Source organism: Leptodactylus fuscus, chromosome 5 (assembly GCF_031893055.1).
Source record: "Leptodactylus fuscus isolate aLepFus1 chromosome 5, aLepFus1.hap2, whole genome shotgun sequence".
Classification (NCBI taxonomy): Eukaryota; Metazoa; Chordata; class Amphibia; order Anura; family Leptodactylidae; genus Leptodactylus; species Leptodactylus fuscus.
Window position 1 is genome coordinate 75053266 of NC_134269.1, and position 24029 is coordinate 75077294.

Here is a 24029-nt window from a genome sequence, read left to right on the forward strand (position 1 = left end):
CGCTCTGGCCTCTTATAGGGGGAAAAACTGTTAGCTAATTAAAAGTTCCACCTGTCCTAACAGCACACAGGGGCAGGAATACCCCATCTTGTGCTGCTGTTTGGCGTAGGGGGAAAGCAGGGATAGCTAACTTCTGCTAAGGAAATGTTACGAGCAGCCATTAGGATATGGAGCTGCCATTGGTGTCCTCCTGATGTTTATTCCCCACAAGAGGGAAAGTATGCTACTGGCACGGGGCCCCTGTGTATGTTGTATATGTAAGTTTTCAAACAAAAACCTTACTATGTTTTATTTTCGGGGGGTGCCTTATATTAGAGAATGCAACAAAATCTCTGCTATGTCTTACTTTCGGGGGTGTCTTATTTTCGGGGAAACACATATATACCATGTACTACAATGCAGCATTATATTGTACAGGGGAATTAGATGTCCCCATGTGGGACAGTAAAAAAAAACAAAGAAAAGTTTTAAAAAAATTCTAAAAAATAATTAAACAATAAGTTAAGAAACTCCTTTAAAAATAAAGTAACACAAAAATGAACAAACCTAAGAGGTATTACCATGTACATATGAGTCTGAACAAAAAAAAAATGTCATTTATTCCTATGGAGACAATGATAAAAATGTAAAAATCACAATTTACCACAATGTGCTCTGGTTACCTGGACTCTTCCCAAAAAATTTTCACATTTCAGAATATGGTACCAATCAAAACTACAATTTGCGCTCAACACAATTTTGGAATGCAGTAATGGAAAATATTTAAAAAAAAATCAAAAAAAAAAATCAATGCCTCCAGGCTTTAAGGGGTTATTCACTTTCTGATATTCTATCCTTAAGATAGGCTTTCAATATTAAATTTGTGAAGGTACAAGACCCCCACAAATATGCTCCAGGATAGTGCAGCTACCGGGAGCTGCTCTACTCACTCCCTGTACAAACTGTAACTGTGACCTTAGGTACTGCTGTAATGTCACATACACTTCAATAGGGAAGCACTGTGATACCTCAAGCTGATGTTACAGGTGCTACACTGTCCCAGAGTAGTTGATCTGTGGTGATCGATCCCTGGTGTCAGACCTTCCCAGATCTAATATTGATAGCCTATCCTAAGGATAGCTCATCTAAATTAGAAAGTGGATGACCCCAAACCATCCCGCATTCCTTTAAAGAGTTAAATAATCTACCCAGTTTATAAAATGGATATATAAACTAAATCTATCTATCTCATTGTCTATATATCTATCTACCTATCTATCATCTAGCTTCCTTTAGTTGCCTTTCTGTCTATCTACATGCAGTGACTGACGATAGGGCAAATTTACGAATTCTGTCTAAAAGCTAGACAGTGCAAACTTAGATTGGGCAGTCTAAAATGGCACCTGATTTATCAATATGTCTGACGCTGTTTGATAAACCTGGTGTTCTCTTATCCTATTAGTTCTTGCTGCAATTTTGATATACAGGGGCAAAACTTAGGTCAAGCCCCTTTCTCGCAAAGTTGTGCCCCTTTCCTGCGAGGTCATGTGCCTTTTTCGGTCAACTTGGAAAAGTTTCCAAAAAAGTGTCTAAGATAAATGTAGCCCATAGAATTCTAGACAGTTTTTTGGTGCATTTTCCTTAATAAACTTCCCCAATGTTTTTAAAGCTCTACGGGATATGTTCGCACTATACAAGAAAGTAAATAAATAAATGATACACATATACCTGCATAGAAAGAGGGAGAAAGTGAATGAGTGGGTATGTACAGTATTTCTGATAACTTCCATCCTTGCTGACATCCATTTTTAGTTCTTGACAATATCCTGACTTACCCAACAGTTTTAGACCTGGCAGAGCTGCTGTACCTTTTCAGGTGACCTTACAATAAGCCCACACAGTGAATTAACCTGAGAAATTAGATATGTCATTGCTGTTTCTGCAGAACATAGAGAAAGGTTATGCAGGTTGCTCAGCCATCAGTCAATGCTTAGTCTTACTGGCAACTTTCACCATTCATTTTTGCTGCACTTTACTTCAACAAGTCTTAGCATCTCTGGAAAAAAATATCTTGCAGGCCCATTAATAGTACCATAATACATGACACATGTACGCTTCCCTGGGCTCCTCAGGCTGTCACTAGACATTAGACATATCACTAAGCGTTGTTCTATTATTCACAGGCACTGAAGACAAATGAAGAAACGGGCATTTGTCACACTGTCACTTCCTTACAGCGCTGAGTGGATGGATCAATGAGTACGGATTGCTGTAGTAACAAGTGATTTTGGGGGGTTTATCGTCTGGGGGCATACATAACTTTTCTGTTGTCTATTAGGCTAGTGCGTATAAAATATTCTATGCCTTTTATTCAGTTCACATTAAAGGGGTAATACAGAACATGGATATACACACACAAAAACAATCATATTTATCTGTCCCCGGTACTCGGGCATTCACCACCACTGTCCATATGGTCTCATAGCTGCACTGCTGGAAGCCCTGTGCTGCATACGACTGCATAGGCTAGTATATCTCAGTGACCTGTGCAATTCCTGGACAAGCCCTTTAAATATTTGCTGATTTTTTGATTTGTTTGTATTTTAAGCCATATCATATAAAACAACTGATGGTTTTAGATTTTTTTTCTTTTCCCAATACTTTCATTGAAATAATTGAGAAAATAGAAACATATCAGGGTATAATAATCACTACATAGAATGGCAGTATCATGCCCAGTGCACTATGTGTAAGATTCTTCAACTAGGTACACATAGGTTTAGAAATCTGCTCAATTGTTGCTTCCAGTTTGGAGGAAAATAAATTCTTCAAAGGGTCATTGAAAAAAGGAACTGTTCAATATAAAACTATATATTGTGACCTAAAGAAAATACATAATATGGAGAAACATTTAGCTGTGCCAACATATAATACAGTATATTTAAAGCGACAATGACTACTTCATAATTAATACATAATACATAGTTAAAATACCGGGGGTCAACAATTTTAATCTTTCTGGCAGAGTTATTCTGATCCACTCCCTCCTTCATTTCTATAATATGGCCACAACTTCACAGACTACTTACTGCACAATATATGTAGGTAGTTTAAAACAATTCTCTCCACCCTTAGTTGGTCCATATAAGAGCAGGCGGTGACTACCAAAGCAAAGTGTGCATAATAGAGGGAGTTTGGATTCAGGGGACAGTATAAGACAGACAGGTGTTTTATCTATATATTATTATTCATTTATTCTGAAGTTTATATTGTGAACTGGAGGGTAGCTTTAGCCATATATATTATCATATTGTTCAGTAACCTTGTTGTACATTTTTTGTGCATGTACACACTGCATAAGTGGCATCTGCTCCTTGGCTCCATCCTGAGAGGTGGTTTTCCACTTCATATTGCTATTAATTACCAAAAGGTAAGAGGGTACAGAAATTAGTGAAACTGCTCAGAGATTTGCAGTACTAGCAATTTAAAGATAGGCCAGCAATGTTATAGTGGTGGGGGCCTAAATGTCAGCCTGTTACCTGCCCACAACTCCTTGCAATGGGATTTGGGATGTCACTGCAATTCTCATAGACGCAGTTTAGAAAGACACAGCAAATGAAAACTGCAGCTCCTCGCATTTAATGTAAACAATGGGATGGATCCATTAAGATGGGCGTCTAATATGCCACTGGTCTCTGTCTCAGTGGTGGACTTGCCAGTTTCAGATGCTTCCGTTATTTGGCTCTGCGATTCTGCATAAAAGTGGCGTAAATTTTAATGAATTTAGCATGGGTATTGTCTTTGACTATGCTTTGCCCTGTCCATTTTTAGAAAACGGTGAGCAGACGTAAAAAAAGGCACTTGTGACTATGTAAGGGTTGGTTCACACTAGCGCTTGTATTCCGTCCGGAAGGAGTCCGCATGGACACTCCTCAGAAGGAATACAAGAGCAATTGAAAGCTCTGTGCTGGTAAAGCACACGGACCACATAGACTATAATGGGCTCTGTGTGCTTGGCGCACACTGCCCGCACAAATGATTTGTGTGGGCAGTGCGCGGCAAGCACACAGAGCCCATTATAGTCTATGGGGTCCGTGTGCTTTACCAGCACGGCGCTTGCAGTTGCGCTTGTATTCCGTCCGGGGGTGTCCATGCGGACTCATTCCGGACGGAATACAAGCGCTAGTGTGAACCAACCCTTACATAGTCACAAGTGCCTCTCTAAGCCACAAGCCTGCCTTCTGCCTAGCTCTTCAACACTAACCTGGGAGGCGGGGGCAGCGAGGCGAAGAAGAACAAGAACACCGGGCACCGGAGCAGCCATGTCTGCAGGTAAGTAGCTACTAGAGATGTTAGCTAGTTTCCCATTAGAATGAATGGACGCAGCCGGCGCGCAGGGGATTAAGTCTGTGTGTCGGCTGCTCCAATCATTCCTATGGAACCACAGTGGAGCCTTCACACTGAGTATACACTTCACTCAGAATGAGCGGAGCATATACTCAGTGTGAAGGCTAACATTATTAGCTTTTCCCACAATGCTTGGCCAGTAGCAAAGCATTGTGGGAAATAATCACTGATCTTGATTCCACCTAAAAAGATTGTGTTCGGAATTCTGATCGCGATCGTGAAATTTTCTCGGTCGCTGATCGGAATCCGATCTTTTCCGAACACAATGGCTCAACCCTAACAGTAACCTTTCTAAGCCACATATTTGACCTCTCACACAACCAGCAACCTGCTTTGCACTGATAAGAAGCAAAAATCTTGAAACTGCCATCTGTGGATAGGTCTTTTTTCCTTTTAGAGTAGTTATTTTGGCTGGACTGCATTCCTTAATTATATTAGGTTTCATGAAAACCAGGCATTAATTGATAGGGCACTGCCTTCCAAAAGGTGGAACTAGAGCAAGTTCCTCTATTCCACCAAAAAGGTTTATTTGCATATTCCTTACCCAGTTATGCCTCATGGATTCTACTACTATTACCTTGTTACATGCCCTTATGCCAATTGAAATTTTACTGTATATTATTATTCCAGGTTAGTAAATTAACAATTTTTCTTTGTTTTGTTTCACCCTTTAAAATAAAGGTGCCAACAAAAACAGAACAAAATATAACAATAACTTAAAATGACTTCGCATGGACCAAAAAAAAATGAATCCATTAAAAAAAATTCTAATAAAAATATTTTTTTGATGCATTAGATAATATAATATATAGTCTTTTATTAAAGCCTTCTATGGAGCAGTAGCTGAACAAACAGCAAAGTCATTGTTATAATTTTACCTGGAATATTGTAAGAAAGTACTATGATTACTATGAATACCTTTTATGGAAAGCCTGACAACTGTACGTTATTATTACAATGAATTGGCCCATTGTTGTTTAACATGGGAAGTGCATTTACGTTTACAACATACTTTCCCTCTTTGTGACAGCTCAGATAATATTTTTCAGATAAATTGGTCACCGGCCAACTCATTTTGTATGAAAGCTGTAGTCATTACACTGCTGACCAGTAAGATTTGGTTGGACTGGCAGGTAGTCATTACCATCTCTTAACAATTGAAAAATGTACCATTGAATTGTTAGAGAACTTTCAAAGTATCCGACTTGACATCTCACAGCAAAGAAAACTTGGCGTTGTAAAAGGAATTTATTCTATTGATGTATAGTATCCAAAATGAGGCTATTGTTAATGTTATTGGAATGGTGTACGATAGGATCGGCATGTTAGGGTGGCATCAATTGTGTTTCACTTTGGCTACATTATTAGCTAGATTTTTATTGTTTTATTGGCAAAGTGGCAAAGTTCATATGTCTCTGATGTGGCAAAGAAAACTGCGTTGAAAAATTTGCTGCAATTGGGGTTGTGTAAAATCTAGAGATGAGCGAACAGTGTTCTATCGAACACATGTTCGATCGGATATCAGGGTGTTCGCCATGTTCGAATCGAATCGAACACCGCGTGGTAAAGTGCGCCAAAATTCGATTCCCCTCCCACCTTCCCTGGCGCCTTTTTTGCACCAATAACAGCGCAGGGGAGGTGGGACAGGAACTACGACACCGGGGGCTTTGAAAAAAATTGGAAAAAGTCATTGGCTGCCGAAATCAGGTGACCTCCATTTTAGACGAATAGTGGATTTCAAATCCGGGTCATATGAGAATGTGAACTTTGTGACTATGAGACAGGGATAGCTGTACAGGCAGGGATAGCTAGGGATAACCTTTATTTAGGGGGGAATGTTATTAAAAATAACTTTTTGGGGCTCTATCGGGTGTGTAATTGTGATTTTTGTGAGATAAACTTTTTCCCATAGGGATGCATTGGCCAGCGCTGATTGGCCGAATTCCGTACTCTGGCCAATCAGTGCTGGCCAATGCATTCTATTAGCGTGATGAAGCAGAGTGTGCACAAGGGTTCAAGCGCACCCTCGGCTCTGATGTAGCAGAGCCGAGGCTGCACAAGGGTTCAAGCGCACCCTCGGCTCTGATGTAGGAGAGCCGAGGGTGCACTTGAACCCTTGTGCACCCTCGGCTCTGCTACATCAGAGCCGAGGGTGCGCTTGAACCCTTGTGCACACTCTGCTTCATCAAGCTGGAGGAGGCGGAGTCTAAGATCGCTCCACACCAGTCTCCATTCAGGTCCGACCTTAGACTCCGCCTCCTCCAGCAGAGCCAGCGCTGATTGGCCGAATTCCGTACTCTGGCCAATCAGCACTGGCTAATGCATTGTATTGGCGTGATGAAGCAGTGCTGAATGTGTGTGCTTAGCACACACATTCAGCTCTACTTCATCGGGCTAATAGAATGCATTGGCCAATCAGCGCTGGCCAATGCATTCTATTAGCGTGAACTGAGTTTGCACAGGGGTTCTAGTGCATCCTCGGCTCTGCTACATCAGATTGCTACATCTGATGTAGCAGTGCCGAGTGTGCATCAGATGTGTAGTTGAGCAAAACTGACTCAGCACTGCTAAGTCTCTGCATTCGCATAGGAATGCATTGGCCAGCCTTCGGCCAATCAGCGCTGGCTCTGCCGGAGGAGGCGGAGTCTAAGGTCGGACCTAAATGGAGACTGGTGTGGAGCGATCTTAGACTCCGCCTCCGCCAGCAGAGCCAGCGCTGATTGGTCGAGTTCCGTACTCTGGCCAATCAGCGCTGGCCAATGCATTTCTATGGGGAAAAGTTAGCTTGCGAAAATTGCAAACTGACAGGGATTTCCATGAAATAAAGTGACTTTTATGCCCCCAGACATGCTTCCCCTGCTGTCCCAGTGTCATTCCAGGGTGTTGGTATCATTTCCTGGGGTGTCATAGTGGACTTGGTGACCCTCCAGACACGAATTTGGGTTTCCCCCTTAACGAGTTTATGTTCCCCATAGACTATAATGGGGTTCGAAACCCATTCGAACACTCGAACAGTGAGCGGCTGTTCGAATCGAATTTCGAACCTCGAACATTTTAGTGTTCGCTCATCTCTAGTAAAATCCCATCCTAGTATGTCACATTATTGTATATTATGTATAGAATTTCTAGAAACCCAATTCCCTTCTAGTGGAGCACATTAGCAGCAGAGAAGCACAATATTATGCATGTGTGGACATGGCTTTGCACACTAATATGTTACAGCTTCACACAACCTTTAGGTGTTAGATAGCCACTATACAACGCCGATAAAAACTTGTGATGGCTTACCATACTTCCATAGTTCTCTAGTTTCATATTCAGTTGCATTGCTTCTGTACCTCCATATAAATTTCAAGCTCTTTGCTGTGTGTTTGGGACTAAAAACTTGCAGCAAAAACTTCTTTTATTATTTGTCAGGACATGTCTCTGCCCAGTAACTACGGGGCGTAACTACTGGGGTAGCAGGGGTAGCAGCTGCCACTGGACCCGGCAACACCTGCTACCGCTGCATTTTTTTATTTTCTTAATAGGGCGTTACCCGCTGGAGTTAGGGGCCAGGATCGGTAAGTGATGCCATAGGCCCCACAAACATCGTTATCTTATACTGTATATATATATATATATATATATATATATATATATATATTTATTATCTTTTCAGACCCCCGAGTATAATGATCTGAGGTCTGGGAGAGGTAAGAGAATATAAAAAAACCATGTTACTTACCTTTCCACACGCAAGCCAGGCTCGGCCTACTTCTGGACGCTCCCTGACGTCACATGGCCGGGTCATGTGACGTCCCGGGTCATGTGACGTCACACATGTCATTGAAGAAGGCCGACACCACTGAGAACTGCAGCGGAGCTGGAGATAGGTAAGTAACATTGTTTTTTATGTTTGAATCCCTTCTCGGTCTCCGATTATTATACTCTGGGGTCTGAAAAGACCCCAGAGTATAATAATTGTTCATGGGTGTCCACAGTGAAGCATAATACTGTGTGCAGGGGCCACTATGGGGGATAATACTATGTGTAGGGGCCACTTATGGGTTATAATACTGTGTGCAGGGGCCACTATGGGGCATAATACTGTGTGCAGGGGCCACTATGGGGCATAATACTGTGTGCAGGGGACACTATGGGGTATAATACTGTGTGCAGGGGCCACTATGGGTTATAATACTGTGTGCAGGGGCCACTATGGGGCATAATACTGTGTACTGCGGCCACTATGGGGCATAATACTGTGTGCAGGGGCCACTATGGGGCATAATACTGTGTGCAGGGGACACTATGGGGTATAATACTGTGTGCAGGGGCCACTATGGGTTATAATACTGTGTGCAGGGGCCACTATGGGGCATAATACTGTGTACTGCGGCCACTATGGGGCATAATACGGTGTGCAGGGGCCACTAAGGGGCATAATATGGTGTGCAGGGGTCACTATGGGGCATAAAAGTGTGTACAGGGGCCACTAAGGGGAATAATAAAGAGCGCAGGAGTGTGAGGGAGGGGGGTTGGTCAGGGTCTTCGGCAGGTGTCGGTCAGGGGAAGCCCCCATGTCAAAAGTTTGCCACGGGGCCCCGCCATTCCTAGTTACGCCACTGTCTCTGCCATCACTCTAGAACAGGATCCCTATAGCGACCATGACAGCATTCCTCTTTCCCATGCCCAGAATTGAAATTGGTTCATATCCCTAGCATTCGGTCTGCTACCTATACAAAATGTAAGCATACCAGTGCTTCAGTATTTGTCATGCCAAAAGGACCAGGGTTAGACCCCTTAATGGGTCAGAAGGAAGGAACCGCGCTTCAACCTGGCTGGTTCAGTTCAAAGATGCTTTATCAGTCAACAACACACTTTGCGTTTCAGGGTATACACCCTTTCTCAAGTGTACATGGAATAAAATAGCGCATACCAGAGACACACAACTACAACACTTAAATAAAAAATGGGTAAGGTGTAGGTCCGCCCACCAAGGTGTTGAGGAGGCTTGGCCAATAGTTAGCACAAGCACGGCTCCATCCTTCTGACCTATTGAAGGGTCTACTCCTGGTTCTTTTGGCATAGCTCCAGACACCTTAGGATGACCACGGATCCTGCAGCTGTCTACCCAGAGAGGAACCCTCTGTCAATCAGTTCCAATGTGCTTGAGGTGGTTGTGACTAGCTCACAACTAACCAAAGTGAGAGTTTTACCTAACTACTTATTTTGCCTCATTTGTGCTCACAATAATACATTATAAACGGCTCGGTGCTGTTTCTGTTTTCTTTGGTTTGAGTTATTTCAGTATTTGTTATAGTACTCCTAAACCTGTAAGGGTAAGGTCACATTTGGCCGTGTGGTGTATTTTTTTTATTTTTTTTTTTTGCTTTCCACGATGCGACTGTGTATCATGGTCATTACTATAAATTGTAGTTGTCAAATATTCATACTCAAGTAAGTAAGGAGAATACATAAGTTTGTTATGGAACCCAGTCTTTTCTACTGATATCCCTGATATCAAAAGTACATTAATAAATTACAAAGCAAATCATGCAACAAGTAAGCTATATTTGCTGAAACTAGAAAACCCCTTAACTTCAATGTGCAAATGTGCAGTGATATTGAAAGGTCACCAGATCCATGAAACGTGACAAACTGAAAAATACTTTACTTATGTTACATTTGTCTTGCTGCCCACTGTTAGCACTAAACATTGGATTTTGTAATAATAATATATTGTGGCGAGATGTACAGAAACCTTGTTAATGTATTTATTCATCTTTGAGGTGTTAAATCACTTTACAGTTCTCATTGTGACTTCCATTTCCTTGTCATTACTTTTGTAGACAGGTCTCTTTTTTTCCTGGCCATAAGGTTAATAAGCTAAGCTGATGAATACGAGATTGTTTACTCCACCGAGGTTTATATCTACCAGATAAGAGATAAGTTTATTAAGAATGTATTCCTGCTTCTATTGATGGATTGCTCCAACACTTCGATGCAGAGGCATGTGTTCTTGCATGTTGTTCCTGCCCTGTGTTCCTGCCCTGTGTTCCTGCCCTGTGTTCATGCCCTGTCTTCCTGCCTGGTGTTCCTGCATGGTGTTCCTGCCAGGTGTTCCTGCATGGTGTTCCTGCCTGGTGTTCCTGCACTGTGTTCCTGCACTGTGTTCCTTCCCTGTGTTCCTGCGTAGTTTTCCTGCACAATGTTCCTGCATGGTGTTCCTGCCCTGTGTTCCTGTGCTGTGTTCCTGCACAGTGTTCCTGCCCTGAGTTCCTACGGTGTTCCTGCACGGTGTTCCTGCCCTGTGTTCCTGTACGGTGTTCCTGTGCAGTGTTCCTGAGCTGTGTTCCTGCATGGTGTTCCTGCATGATGTTCCTACATGGTGTTCCTGTCACAGTACAATGCAGAAAGGAGTACACTATCATCTCAGTAGTGGTTGAATTAAACTGAGTTACTCTTTATCACTCCAGGCCACTTTTTATAAGACTATACAATGAATACTGACACATTTGACTTTTTCTTCTATTCATAGGATATTGAACATGACATGGAGCTTACTGTGCTTATATGATGGTCTTTTACTGCCTAAAGGATGCCTGGTTCTAATGAGAGAATATATTGTATACAAGAGGAGTAACAGAGGTTTGTTCTTTCTCTAAGCGGTTTACAATACTTAACCCCTTAACACTTCTGTACTCGTTTATTTTCCCCTGGTTCAGCAGTGAACACATTGTTGATTTTGTTCATTCATATGGTTTTGAGGGCTATAACATTGTATTCCTTTGGGTTATTCAAATAATTTTTGCATCTCGCTTTTCACATTTTTTCGAATTTTTTTTTTTTTTAATAGCACAACGTGCTACTAAAACATTTTAATAGTTTTTCCTCTCTGTTATGGTAATTTTTTACTTATTGCTGTGTCTCTGGAAGTGGCGCTAGAACCTGTGACCTCTGTACTCCAGAGCTAATCTTTGTCCTCTAAGAGTTGTTGTCTCCCCAGGGGTCATGTTACCACCAGAACAGAGGGAAGCTACGTCATGCCAGCTCTCATAGGTGTGCACAGTAGTAACCGCTAGCATCCTGAGCCCATAGCTGCATGATCTTATGCAGCAGGGTAACCTTGTAAGGATGTATATATACGTCCTTGCAGGGCCAGAGGTGAAGTTGAAGTTTTTGAAACATATTGAACATTAAAATAAGAACAAGGCAAAATGAAATAGGCACATAATACTCATGCTACAATATAATAAAAAAGGCAAAAAGGAGAGTGTGATTATGCCTCAAGAATAATAGAAAATATAGTTACAATGAAGGAAAGGGGAGTCACAAGACAAGTAACGAGGAAAGTAGTAGGTAGCATGATGAATAAGCTGCACTGTCAGTGAAAGGTTCAGCAGTTAAAGTTCATAGAGTACCCAAAAAGTGTCCCAGGGTTCCCAAATCGGCTAGCTTTGATCCTACTCATCATTCAGAAAGGTAGTCAGATGCTTCAAAGTCTTAAGCACTCTTATTTTGGTATACAACTCCTCCAGAGCCAGGGAAGATGGTCTGCCGCCAATGCGCAAAATTAAGGATATGTAACTGTGGAGGGAGGGTTTTTCTCCATGGAAAAATTTAGAAGGTAGGTGTGGGGGAAAAGGGAGGTGAGGCCCAGTACCCATTCTATCAAAATCTGGACCTGGTACCAAATTGTTTGGATTAGAGGGTGTGGAGGATGTCAGCTTGTGTAGCCTCCATTTTGTTGAGACATGTCAGTGTCAACAATGAAGTGAATAAATTAAGATAGCAGCCAAACAAAGCAGTTTTGATAAAGCAATGTATTTAGGAAAAGTCTTAAATCCACATAAACTAGCAGTATAGATAGGATGCTTTTCATGGGACAACCCCTTTAAGCCTATGCAATGACTTCTTATAACCAATTTAGCGGCTTGCCATAATGTTGCTCCAGAGGTAACTGACCCCTCATTGAGTTCAAAACAGGATTTTTGGTGGGACCAGAGCTGCTCATGGGTCTGCACCCTCCTAAGCAAGCCCTCATTAAGCTGTCAGTGACAGACTCTAGGGGACACATTGCGTACAACCAGGTCTGTCATAATGGGGGCGTGGTCAGACCAGGTAATAGGTAATTGATCAGGAGCATTCACAAGAAAATAATCTATGCATGTGTGGAAGGGAACAAAAAGTGTAAGATTTCTAAGAAGGATAGTTTATCTACCAAAAATCACATAAAGAGTATGGAAGAAGAAGAAGAAGAAGAAGGAGAAGGAGAAGGAGAAGGAGAAGGAGAAGGAGAAGGAGAAGGAGAAGGAGAAGGAAAAGAAGGAGAAGAAGGAGGAGATGAAGAAATAATAATAGGCATCCCTGTGCAGGATTTGGTGTTGTACCAGTAAGGGCCTGATGATCCATCCTGTCTGAGAAGGACATATTAAAATCATCACCTATAATTACAACTGTAGGCAGAATGTTAAATACTTTATTGGGGACCTGGGTAAGGAAGTCAGGGAGGGAGGTATTAGCGGTGTTAATATTACCTGGGGTGATAGGTTTGCCCTCTAAGTTACCATGTAGTATAAGAAATCTACCATCTGGGTCTAGGATGAAGGTAGTGACTACTAGGGATAAGAGGAGGAGGCAAGGATAATTGTCCCTTCCCTATTCTTTGACTGATCTGCTAAGTAGATGACAGGGAAGTACCGTAAGACAAAATTAAAGGAGCAGGAGGCATCAAAATGTATCTCTTACAAAAAAAGCAATGTCGGCCTTTAGGGAATGCAATTCTGCCAGAGCCATCTTGCACTTTGCATTGGAGTTAATATCCATGGGGGAGAATTATAGGAGAAAAAAGGTTGACATCGCCTTTTTGCAAGACGTAAATTTTGATGCCTCCTGATCCCTTAAAGGGGCTCTATCAGCAAAACCTAAAAAAGAATGATCTACTTACGCATCGTGCACGCTGGGCGGGCATTCAAGGTGTGTCTTCTTCTTCATCCACGCCTCCTCTTCCTCCGATGTCCTCGAGTCCCGTCTTCCTCCAGTGCTCGTGAACTGAAATTGATTTAAAAAAATGGCCTGGGCTTTAGGGGGCGTGGCCTGACTGCAGAGGCGAGCAGACGTGCACCATCTCGGCTCCGCTGATATTTGGCGTTAATTTGATAACATCAGCCTTTGCAAGGCCTCTATTCCTAAGACCTTGACTCAAGAGACATCCCCCGGTCTCCGTGAACAGTTTTTGAGAGCACTTGGGACGTACACCGGCTGGTATAACTGTGACAAGATTGCGGCCTACCTGATCTCCATGCAACCGCCTGCCATCTTGCTGTCGGCACCGAGCGTCGGCCCTGCATCCACCTGCTGCGCCTGGTGAGAGACTGCTGGCATTCCTGGGGATACAGAGGGGACGGACCAACCACCGTGGAAGGAAGAGGGAGAGTAGCTACTGTCCTCCGTCTGTGCCCTGCTCCAGGCTTTGCGTGGTCCCCGGCCGGGTGAGGCCTACTTCCGGAGAGCAGCCACTGCGGCTTCAGGAGAGAAGCTAACCAACCAGAGACATCCACACCTCCTGCCTTCTCCCAGCCCCGTCATCCAACACCTACTGCAGAAAGACGTTTGCTCTGCCGGACTAACACGAGCTCTGACTCACCGTGCTATCTCCACTACCCAGTTAAGTGCTGTTCTCCCCCTCCCCCCCCCCAGAGACGAGCTTCTCTTTGCTACTCTCTATCCTAAGGACTGCATGTACGGCCCTGAAGACTGAGTATACTGCATTCTTCTGGACATTGTGTTTCCCAGGACAACAGTAAACTTGCTATACTAGAGGGCCATAGCTGAAGGTCTGAGAACCCTTGCTCTGTCTGCACTATTGATGTGAGCCTCCCTCCCCCTCCCTTTACATCTGGCACACATAGACAGTGTCCCTTGGGACTAACTGACAACACTTCCACTGGTGAAGGGGTTAATGCAGTGTGTAAGGGAACTCTTCTGCTCTCTGAACCCCTTGCTCTACCTGCTGCCTAGCATCCCTGCATAGCCTGAAGTGGAGACACCTCACCCCCCCTGCTGTTTGGCTCCCATCCTGACACTTTCTGCTGGGACATTCTGCTAACTCTGTGAGTACTCCCTACTGTTTTTTGGACTTTCTTACCCTCTTCAGAGACCTTTCTAGCAGGGAAATTTTTTTTTGTTGTCGTGCACTGCAGTGGTGTGAAGGGAGTGCTGAGCCCCTACTCCACCATCAGGGGGGCTCCTCACCTTCCTCCACTTGCTGTGTGTTCCACGTTCTGCAGTATATCCCCACGGAACTAGCACTTCTCCCATTGCTCCTTTTGCACCTCATGGGTACCAGGTTTGACTATGGAACTGTGTGACCGCCTCATGTAAGGCCTGGTGATACTGCGAGTGTACCTTCATTACCTTCTATGGTCGCTTCTCATTGTGATATGTCCAGAAGACGTCCTAACACCTCTACTGCTCCTTCCCGCATGCCGAGTCGCTCTCTTACTCACTCACCGTCAATCTCTACCTTCCTGTCCCGATCTGGAACCTCGGCTACTGGGTCTGCCACTGATGACATGGCTCCTCCATCTCCTCCGCTTCGCCAATCGCAGCCACCTCCTTCACTGTCTGCCACCCTCCCTGGACATGACGTGCAATCCATGGATTCAGCCTCCCTGCCCTGCTCGGCAGCCCATATTGCCTCTGCGGACTTTCAGCTACTTCGGGACCTTATTCAAGCTCTGCCCACTAAACAGGACCTGGATGCTGTAGTTTCCCGAATGGAACAATCCCAGGCACAGGCCCTCGGTGCGATCCAGTCTGATGTGTCTCAACTTACTACTAGGGCTGACGCTACTGATCAAACACTGTCCTCTTTGGAACAACGCCTGTCTGCAGTGGAGAGCAATCAAACCCACTCTGAGGCCCGCCTTCAACAAATTGCTTTGCTCCTGGATGACCAGGAGAACCGGGGTCGCAGAAATAATATTCGATTACGAGGAGTGCCAGAAAAAGGCCCTCAGGATGATCTGATCAGCCGTATTAATACCATTTTCAATATGGCGACTCAACGCCCGCTGGATGCTACCTTCATGATGGACCGTGTGCATAGAGTCCAACGTTCTGGCCCGCTTGACCCTGCTAATCCTAGAGATGTTCTGTGTAGACTACATTACTTCACGGACAAGGAACATATCCTGAGGTGTGCCTGGGATATGGGATCGGTGCCTTTTGAGAATGCCTCTGTCAAGCTCTACCCAGACGTCTCATCCCGCACATTGGCTATGCGCCGTGCCCTTCAGCCGGTGTTGACTCTGATTAAGGACTGTGGAGGTTCCTATAGGTGGGGTCATCCCTTCCATTTGATTGTTCGTGTTGGCTCGTCTTCGATTGTTGTCCGTTCCCCGGCGGACTTGCCTGATTTGTTTGCCTCCCTGGATGTGCGCCCTGTCTCAGTCCCGAACTGGCTTGCTCTGGATTCCTCCCGCCCTACTATATCCAGGCGCGGCCGCGGTTCCAGGCGTTCTTCTTCGGCTGCTTCCAGAGAGAGACCTCGGCGAAACTCATCTCCACGACGTCTTCCAATACCGGATCCGCCTGGGTCTCCGCTCCGCCAACCAGATCTCTCAGCTCAGCTTCCCATTGAAGCATGAGCCCTCATGCCGCCGGTCTTTGATCTGCCCACAGGACAGTGTTAATATCCTTTTATGTTGAGTGGTCTTGGACTTGTTTCGCGGTTGGTGGACATTTTCACTATGTTTATTTTATTTTGTTCTGTGACTACTCTGTTCCTCTTGATCCTGTGCCTGCTGGGCTTTATAGATGGCCCTTGTTGATATTGCTGTGTTTTTATACAATGTTGTTATTTGGACCTTAGTGTCAGTTTGTAGCCCTGTGCTTCCTATCCCTTTACACTTTGTTGGGGGTGGGGGCATAGGGTCTTCCTTACCAGGTACACTCGTGGTGCTTGCGGGCCCACTTCTCCCCCCATCTTTTCTTACTCCCTCACTCCTTCCTGTCTGTTGTTGTGCCCCTGGCCCATTTGTCTAGGGGTAGTTAGATTTGTTCTACTCTTGGTTCTTTTTCCCTTTCCTTTCTCCCCCCCCCCCTCATTCTTTACTGCTCTCCTTCCTCTACTCTGTTACTTTTCTCTCTTTTTTTTTTCTTTCCCTCCCCTTTACCCTCTTCAATTCTTCGCCCTCTCCCCTCCCTCCCCCCCCTCTCCCCCCCTTTTTTTTTTTTTTTCCCCTCTGCTCCTAGGGTGTGAGCTGGGAAAGCCCGTCTCCCTCCATGCCTCCGCTTGATCGCCTTTCCTCCATCACAGTGGGCTCCCTCAATGTGAGAGGCCTTCATAGTCCAGAGAAGCGCTCCGTACTCTTCAATCTGCTCAAAGGTAAGCGCCTTCATGTTGTGTTTTTGCAGGAAACTCACCATTGCTCTACCAAGCCATACAAGTTGACTAATGCTTGGTTTCCTCATGCATATCATAGCTCTTCTCCTGACCCGAAATCCAGAGGGACTAGTATCTTGATTTCTCGCTCCCTGCCTTGGGAACATTTGGAGACTCGCAATGATTCTGAGGGGAGACTTGTTATGGTCAAGGGTCGTATCTCCTCTCAGCTTTTTACTTTTGCCTCTTTGTATTTGCCTAACTCGGGACAGGGTCGTGCCCTTAGTTCTTACTTAGGGCTGTTGGACGGCTTTGTGGAGGGCTTCCTGGTGGCGGGGGGTGATCTTAATCTGGTCCTAGACCCTTCATTGGACTCTTCTGCTGGCGTCTCTTCTCACCCTTACTCGCTCATCAGGAGGATTAAGAGGGACCTTCATTCCCACCAGCTTGTGGACTCCTGGAGGTTACTCCACCCATTAGATAGGGATTACTCCTATTACTCTCCGGTCCATCACCGATACTCTCGTATCGACTACCTCTTTATCCGTCACCAACATCTCCACTCTTTGTTGGCTGCGGAAGTCGATAACATTACTTTCTCCGACCATGCTTTGGTTACTTTGTCTGTTTCCTTGTCCTCTCCTATTCCCTTCCAGCGTCAGTGGAAACTTAACGCATCACTTCTTGATGATGTAACCATCCTGGATGACATTAAGACCCGTTTGGGGGAATACTTTGAGAGGGAGGAATTGTCGGGGATTGCTCCTCCGATGGTGTGGGAGGCTCACAAATGTTTTATCCGGGGTATCCTGTTGCAACATGGTTCCCGCTTAAACAAGGAACGCCGGGCTTGTATTGAATCTCTGCTGCAGCGGATCCGCTCATTGGAACTTCTTCATAAACGCCAAATCACTCCTGATGTTTATTCCCAGCTTGCCAGCGCCCGAGAAGAATTGCGTACGCTCGTCACTGATAGGGTGAAGGGTACTCTAGCTAAATGCAGACGTCATTTTTATGAGTTTGGAAATAAGAGCGGGCGTTCCCTAGCTAGGGCCCTTCGGGTTCAGCAGTCCTCCACCTACGTTCCATGCATCAATTCCGCCCAGGGTACTCGATTACACATGCCCCTTGATATTGCAGCTGCCTTTCGGGACTACTATGCCTCTTTGTATTCTGTAAACTCTGGCCCTTCTCCTCTCCCTGAAGCGGAGTTCCGAGATCGCATTCGTTCTTATCTCTCCTCCTCTGGTCTCCCGTCGTTGTCTCTAGAGGAATTGACGGCCTTGGAATCTCCTATTGTTGAAGAGGAAATTTCTTTAGCTATCTCCAGTATGGCAACGGGTAAGGCCCCAGGCCCAGACGGCCTTACCTTGGTATACTATAAGAAACTTGGCCCTGAACTCCGCCCCAGACTGTTGAAAGTTTTCAATTCTCTCACCGATGGCTCGGCCCTTTGTCGTGACTCCCTGTGTGCTCACATAGCGGTTATCCCAAAACCCGGAAAGGACCCTCTTCTGTGCTCTAACTACCGCCCCATTTCGCTAATCAATGTTGACCTAAAAATTTTAGCCAAGATCCTTGCGACGCGTTTATCGCCCTTGTTAGGAAATATTGTTCACCCGGATCAAGCTGGATTTTTACCCGGCCGTGAGGCTCGAGATAATACTACCAAAGCTATCAACCTCATGTATGGGGCTAAACAATCGGGCTCTCCTCTCATGCTTCTTTCAACTGACGCTGAGAAAGCCTTCGACAGGGTCAACTGGCGGTTCATGGAAGAGACCCTGTTACATATTGGTCTTGGAAATCGCATGATGAGTTGGATCATGGCTCTATACTCTCTCCCTACAGCGATGGTTAGGGTGAACGGTTTATTGTCCCAGTCCTTCCCTATCCGAAATGGCACTAGGCAAGGATGCCCCCTCTCGCCTCTCATTTTCGTCCTGACTCTTGAACCCTTCCTCCGCCAGGTTCGAGCCGACCCGAACATCTCAGGCGCTGCTCATTCTTCCTGTTTATACAAAGTTGCGGCTTATGCAGACGACTTGCTATTTTTTCTCTCCTCCCCTCATGTTTCTCTTCCATCTCTGATATCTGCCTTTCAGGTTTACTCGACCCTTTCGAATTTTAAAATCAACTTTTCGAAGTCGGAAGCCCTTAATGTGACCCTTTCCTCCTCGGCGGCCACCTCATTGAGTCAATCTTTCCCTTTTCATTGGGCCCCCACTTCTCTCAAATATTTGGGGGTTTATCTTACTCCGGACCCGAAAGATCTCTTTCGTTGCAACTTCCCGCCACTTCTGGCGTCTATCAGGGCTGATTGTACTCGATGGTCCACTGGAGCCTTTACTTGGTTCGGGAGATGCGCGATTTTTAAAATGAACATTCTCCCTCGTCTTCTCTACTTGATGCAGGCGCTTCCCATTCACATCCCTCTGTCTTTTCTTAGATCCCTCACTTCCGTCCAACTGAAGTTCATCTGGTCGGGCAGACCCGCCCGAGTGAGCAAGGCTTTTCTCTTTCGTCCCAAGAGTTGCGGTGGTTTATCGCTTCCGGACCTGAAGTCCTATTACTTGGCTACCCACCTGACTCGTGTCGTGGACTGGTGTAGGCATGCTGTTTCTAAACCTTGGGTCTACATCGAACAGGCATTCTCTCCGATCCCTTTGCAGGTTGCCCCATGGCTGGACTCCTCCTCATTGTCATCTCTCTTTTCTCACCCTACCCTTGGTCCCACGCTTCGGATTTGCTCCAGGGGCCTTGTTCGCTCCACTCTCCTCCCTAAGGATTCCGCTCTTTTCCCAGTGCTGGGCAATCCTGCCTTTCCACCTGGAATGTTTGACCGAGTTTTTCGTAATTGGCGCCGTCATGGGATTTTCCGTGCCTGTCACTTCCAGGACACTGGGGGATGGACTACACTTCTGAATTCCCAGGCCCCTCCTGAGCTGCCCCCTTTGGATGCTTGGCGGGGGATGCAACTTCGTCACTTTTTACATTCTCTCCCTGCTCCTGCAGAGTTCCGCGTCGAACCTACCCCCTTGGAGAAGATTTGTGTTGGTGCTGGCCCCCTTCGCCACTCCCTCTCGCTCACTTACCGGATCCTGGTTGAACCTCCGGAGGACTTTGTTCCGCCGTTCTTGTTGAAATGGGAATCTGACTTATCCCTTTCCCTCTCTCAGGAGCAGCGTAGGCGCATTTTTCGCCTTTCTCATACTGCTTCCATCAGCTCTCGCCACCAGGAGGCCAGCTACAAAATCTTGTCCCGATGGTATAGGGTTCCTACGAGACTCCATGCTATGTTTCCTCAGGTCTCCCCATTATGTTGGCGCTGTGGCGACGAGGAAGGCACGCTGCTACACATTTTTTGGTCCTGTCCTGCCCTTTCGTCCTTCTGGGAGGGGGTCAAGCGGATAACCCTCCAGCTTACTGAAACTTCTCACCATTTGGGCCCTGCCCTGTTCCTCCTTAATCATTGTGAGTCTTCTGTAAAGGTCTTTAAGCGTTCCCTACTTAGATTCCTGATCCTCGCTGCCCGGGCTTGTATCCCCCTTTTTTGGAAACGAGTGGATCCTCCTCCTCTCTCCCTCTGGATTTCGAAGGTCAACAAGATAATGCGCATGGAAAATCTCACGTCTTTCCTGCATGGCACGACTGAGGCGTACATCAAAACCTGGTTCTACTGGTTCAGGTTTCAACAGTCTGCAGAGTACCGGACGCTTCTGGGCTCTGACCCCTCCTCTGATTGATACTCTTGTTGTTCGTCTCAGGTATTTGACCAGTGGTTGCTCGCGAGCCCTTCCCAACTGGCTGTGGTATGGATGACCTGGCGAGCGCTCTCACTGGTTTCCTGACTGCTCACACTCACCCCTACCTACCCTTTCACCCCCCACATTTAGTCCTCTCCCCCACTCATCTGTTCCACTAACCCCTCCCTCCTCCTCCCCCCCCCCTTTTTTCCTTTTTCTTTTTTTTTTCTATGGTGCTTTCTTTGTCTTTAATTTTTTTTTTTTTTTTTTTTTAATTCTTCTATGATTGTATTTTGTGTTGCACTGTGTGCTTTTTCTGTTCGCAGGGCGGGTGTTCGCCTTGTAACTTGTAATTGTTTTTTCTTTTCTTATTGTTTAAAAAAATTTTCAATAAAAATTTGAGTTATAAAAAAAAAAAAAAATGGCCTGGGCGCATGCGCAGTAGCCGTAGTAGAAGCCGCATGCTACTGCGCATGCGCCCAGGCCATTTTTTTTTTTTTTATCAATGTCAGTTCGCGAGCGCCGGAGGAGGATGGGACCCGAGGACATCGGAGGAAGAGGAGGCGTGGATGAAGAAAACGGCGGACCCTGAATGCCCGCCCAGCATGCACGATGCCTAAGTAGATCAAATGCTTTTTTAGGGTATTATTTTAAAACGGGTGGGGGAGTAGTTTAATATAACATTTACGGTGCCTGAATAGCCTTTTTAAAAGCTATTCACTCATATGTGGGGCTCTATCAGCATGATTTTGCTGATAGAGCCCCTTTAATCAGTTAGCTCTCCCCAAGAGACGCAACAATGAAGAGTTTCAAAGATTCTCTGGGGCAATTAGGAAGTTTTTAGAGGCTGGAGAAGGCTGATGGCAGCAAAGCAGAGGAAAGAACAAGTAAGTAGTACAGTCTTATTGTTATTTAATAGAGATGAGCGAACAGTGTTCTATCGAACACATGTTCGATCGGATATCAGGGTGTTCGCCATGTTCGAATCGAATCGAACACCACGTGGTAAAGTGCGCCAAAATTCGATTCCCCTCCCACCTTCCCTGGCGCCTTTTTTGCACCAATAACAGCGCAGGGGAGGTGGGACAGGAACTACGACACTGGGGGCATTGAAAAAAATTGGAAAAAGTCATTGGCTGCCGAAATCAGGTGACCTCCATTTTAGACGAATAGTGGATTTCAAATCCGGGTCATATGAGAATGTGAACTTTGTGACTATGAGACAGGGATAGCTGTACAGGCAGGGATAGCTAGGGATAACCTTTATTTAGGGGGGAATGTTATTAAAAATAACTTTTTGGGGCTCTATCGGGTGTGTAATTGTGATTTTTGTGAGATAAACTTTTTCCCATAGGGATGCATTGGCCAGCGCTGATTGGCCGAATTCCGTACTCTGGCCAATCAGTGCTGGCCAATGCATTCTATTAGCTTGATGAAGCAGAGTGTGCACAAGGGTTCAAGCGCACCCTCGGCTCTGATGTAGCAGAGCCGAGGCTGCACAAGGGTTCAAGCGCACCCTCGGCTCTGATGTAGGAGAGCCGAGGGTGCACTTGAACCCTTGTGCACCCTCAGCTCTGCTACATCAGAGCCGAGGGTGCGCTTGAACCCTTGTGCACACTCTGCTTCATCAAGCTAATAGAATGCATTGGCCAGCGCTGATTGGCCAATGTATTCTATTAGCCTGATGAAGTAGAGCTGAATGTGTGTGCTAAGCACACACATTCAGCTCTACTTCATCGGGCTAATAGAATGCATTGGCCAGCGCTGATTGGCCAGAGTACGGAACTCGACCAATCAGCGCTGGCTCTGCTGGAGGAGGCGGAGTCTAAGATCGCTCCACACCAGTCTCCATTCAGGTCCGACCTTAGACTCCGCCTCCTCCGGCAGAGCCAGCGCTGATTGGCCGAAGGCTGGCCAATGCATTCCTATGCGAATGCAGAGACTTAGCAGTGCTGAGTCAGTTTTGCTCAACTACACATCTGATGCACACTCGGCACTGCTACATCAGATGTAGCAATCTGATGTAGCAGAGCCGAGGGTGCACTAGAACCCCTGTGCAAACTCAGTTCACGCTAATAGAATGCATTGGCCAGCGCTGATTGGCCAATGCATTCTATTAGCCCGATGAAGTAGAGCTGAATGTGTGTGCTAAGCACACACATTCAGCACTGCTTCATCACGCCAATACAATGCATTAGCCAGTGCTGATTGGCCAGAGTACGGAATTCGGCCAATCAGCGCTGGCTCTGCTGGAGGAGGCGGAGTCTAAGGTCGGACCTGAATGGAGACTGGTGTGGAGCGATCTTAGACTCCGCCTCCTCCAGCAGAGCCAGGGCTGATTGGTCGAGTTCCGTACTCTGGCCAATCAGCGCTGGCCAATGCATTCTATTAGCCCGATGAAGTAGAGCTGAATGTGTGTGCTTAGCACACACATTCAGCTCTACTTCATCAGGCTAATAGAATACATTGGCCAATCAGCGCTGGCCAATGCATTCTATTAGCTTGATGAAGCAGAGTGTGCACAAGGGTTCAAGCGCACCCTCGGCTCTGATGTAGCAGAGCCGAGGCTGCACAAGGGTTCAAGTGCACCCTCGGCTCTCCTACATCAGAGCCGAGGGTGCGCTTGAACCCTTGTGCAGCCTCGGCTCTGCTACATCAGAGCCGAGGGTGCGCTTGAACCCTTGTGCACACTCTGCTTCATCAAGCTAATAGAATGCATTGGCCAGCACTGATTGGCCAGAGTACGGAATTCGGCCAATCAGCGCTGGCCAATGCATTCTATTAGCCCGATGAAGTAGAGCTGAATGTGTGTGCTAAGCACACACATTCAGCACTGCTTCATCACGCCAATACAATGCATTAGCCAGTGCTGATTGGCCAGAGTACGGAATTCGGCCAATCAGCGCTGGCTCTGCTGGAGGAGGCGGAGTCTAAGATCGCTCCACACCAGTCTCCATTCAGGTCCGACCTTAGACTCCGCCTCCTCTAGCAGAGCCAGCGCTGATTGGCCGAATTCCGTACTCTGGCCAATCAGCACTGGCTAATGCATTGTATTGGCTTGATGAAGCAGTGCTGAATGTGTGTGCTTAGCACACACATTCAGCTCTACTTCATCGGGCTAATAGAATGCATTGGCCAGCGCTGATTGGCCGAATTCCGTACTCTGGCCAATCAGCACTGGCTAATGCATTGTATTGGCTTGATGAAGCAGTGCTGAATGTGTGTGCTTAGCACACACATTCAGCTCTACTTCATCGGGCTAATAGAATGCATTGGCCAATCAGCGCTGGCCAATGCATTCTATTAGCGTGAACTGAGTTTGCACAGGGGTTCTAGTGCACCCTCGGCTCTGCTACATCAGATTGCTACATCTGATGTAGCAGTGCCGAGTGTGCATCAGATGTGTAGTTGAGCAAAACTGACTCAGCACTGCTAAGTCTGCATTCGCATAGGAATGCATTGGCCAGCCTTCGGCCAATCAGCGCTGGCTCTGCCGGAGGAGGCGGAGTCTAAGGTCGGACCTG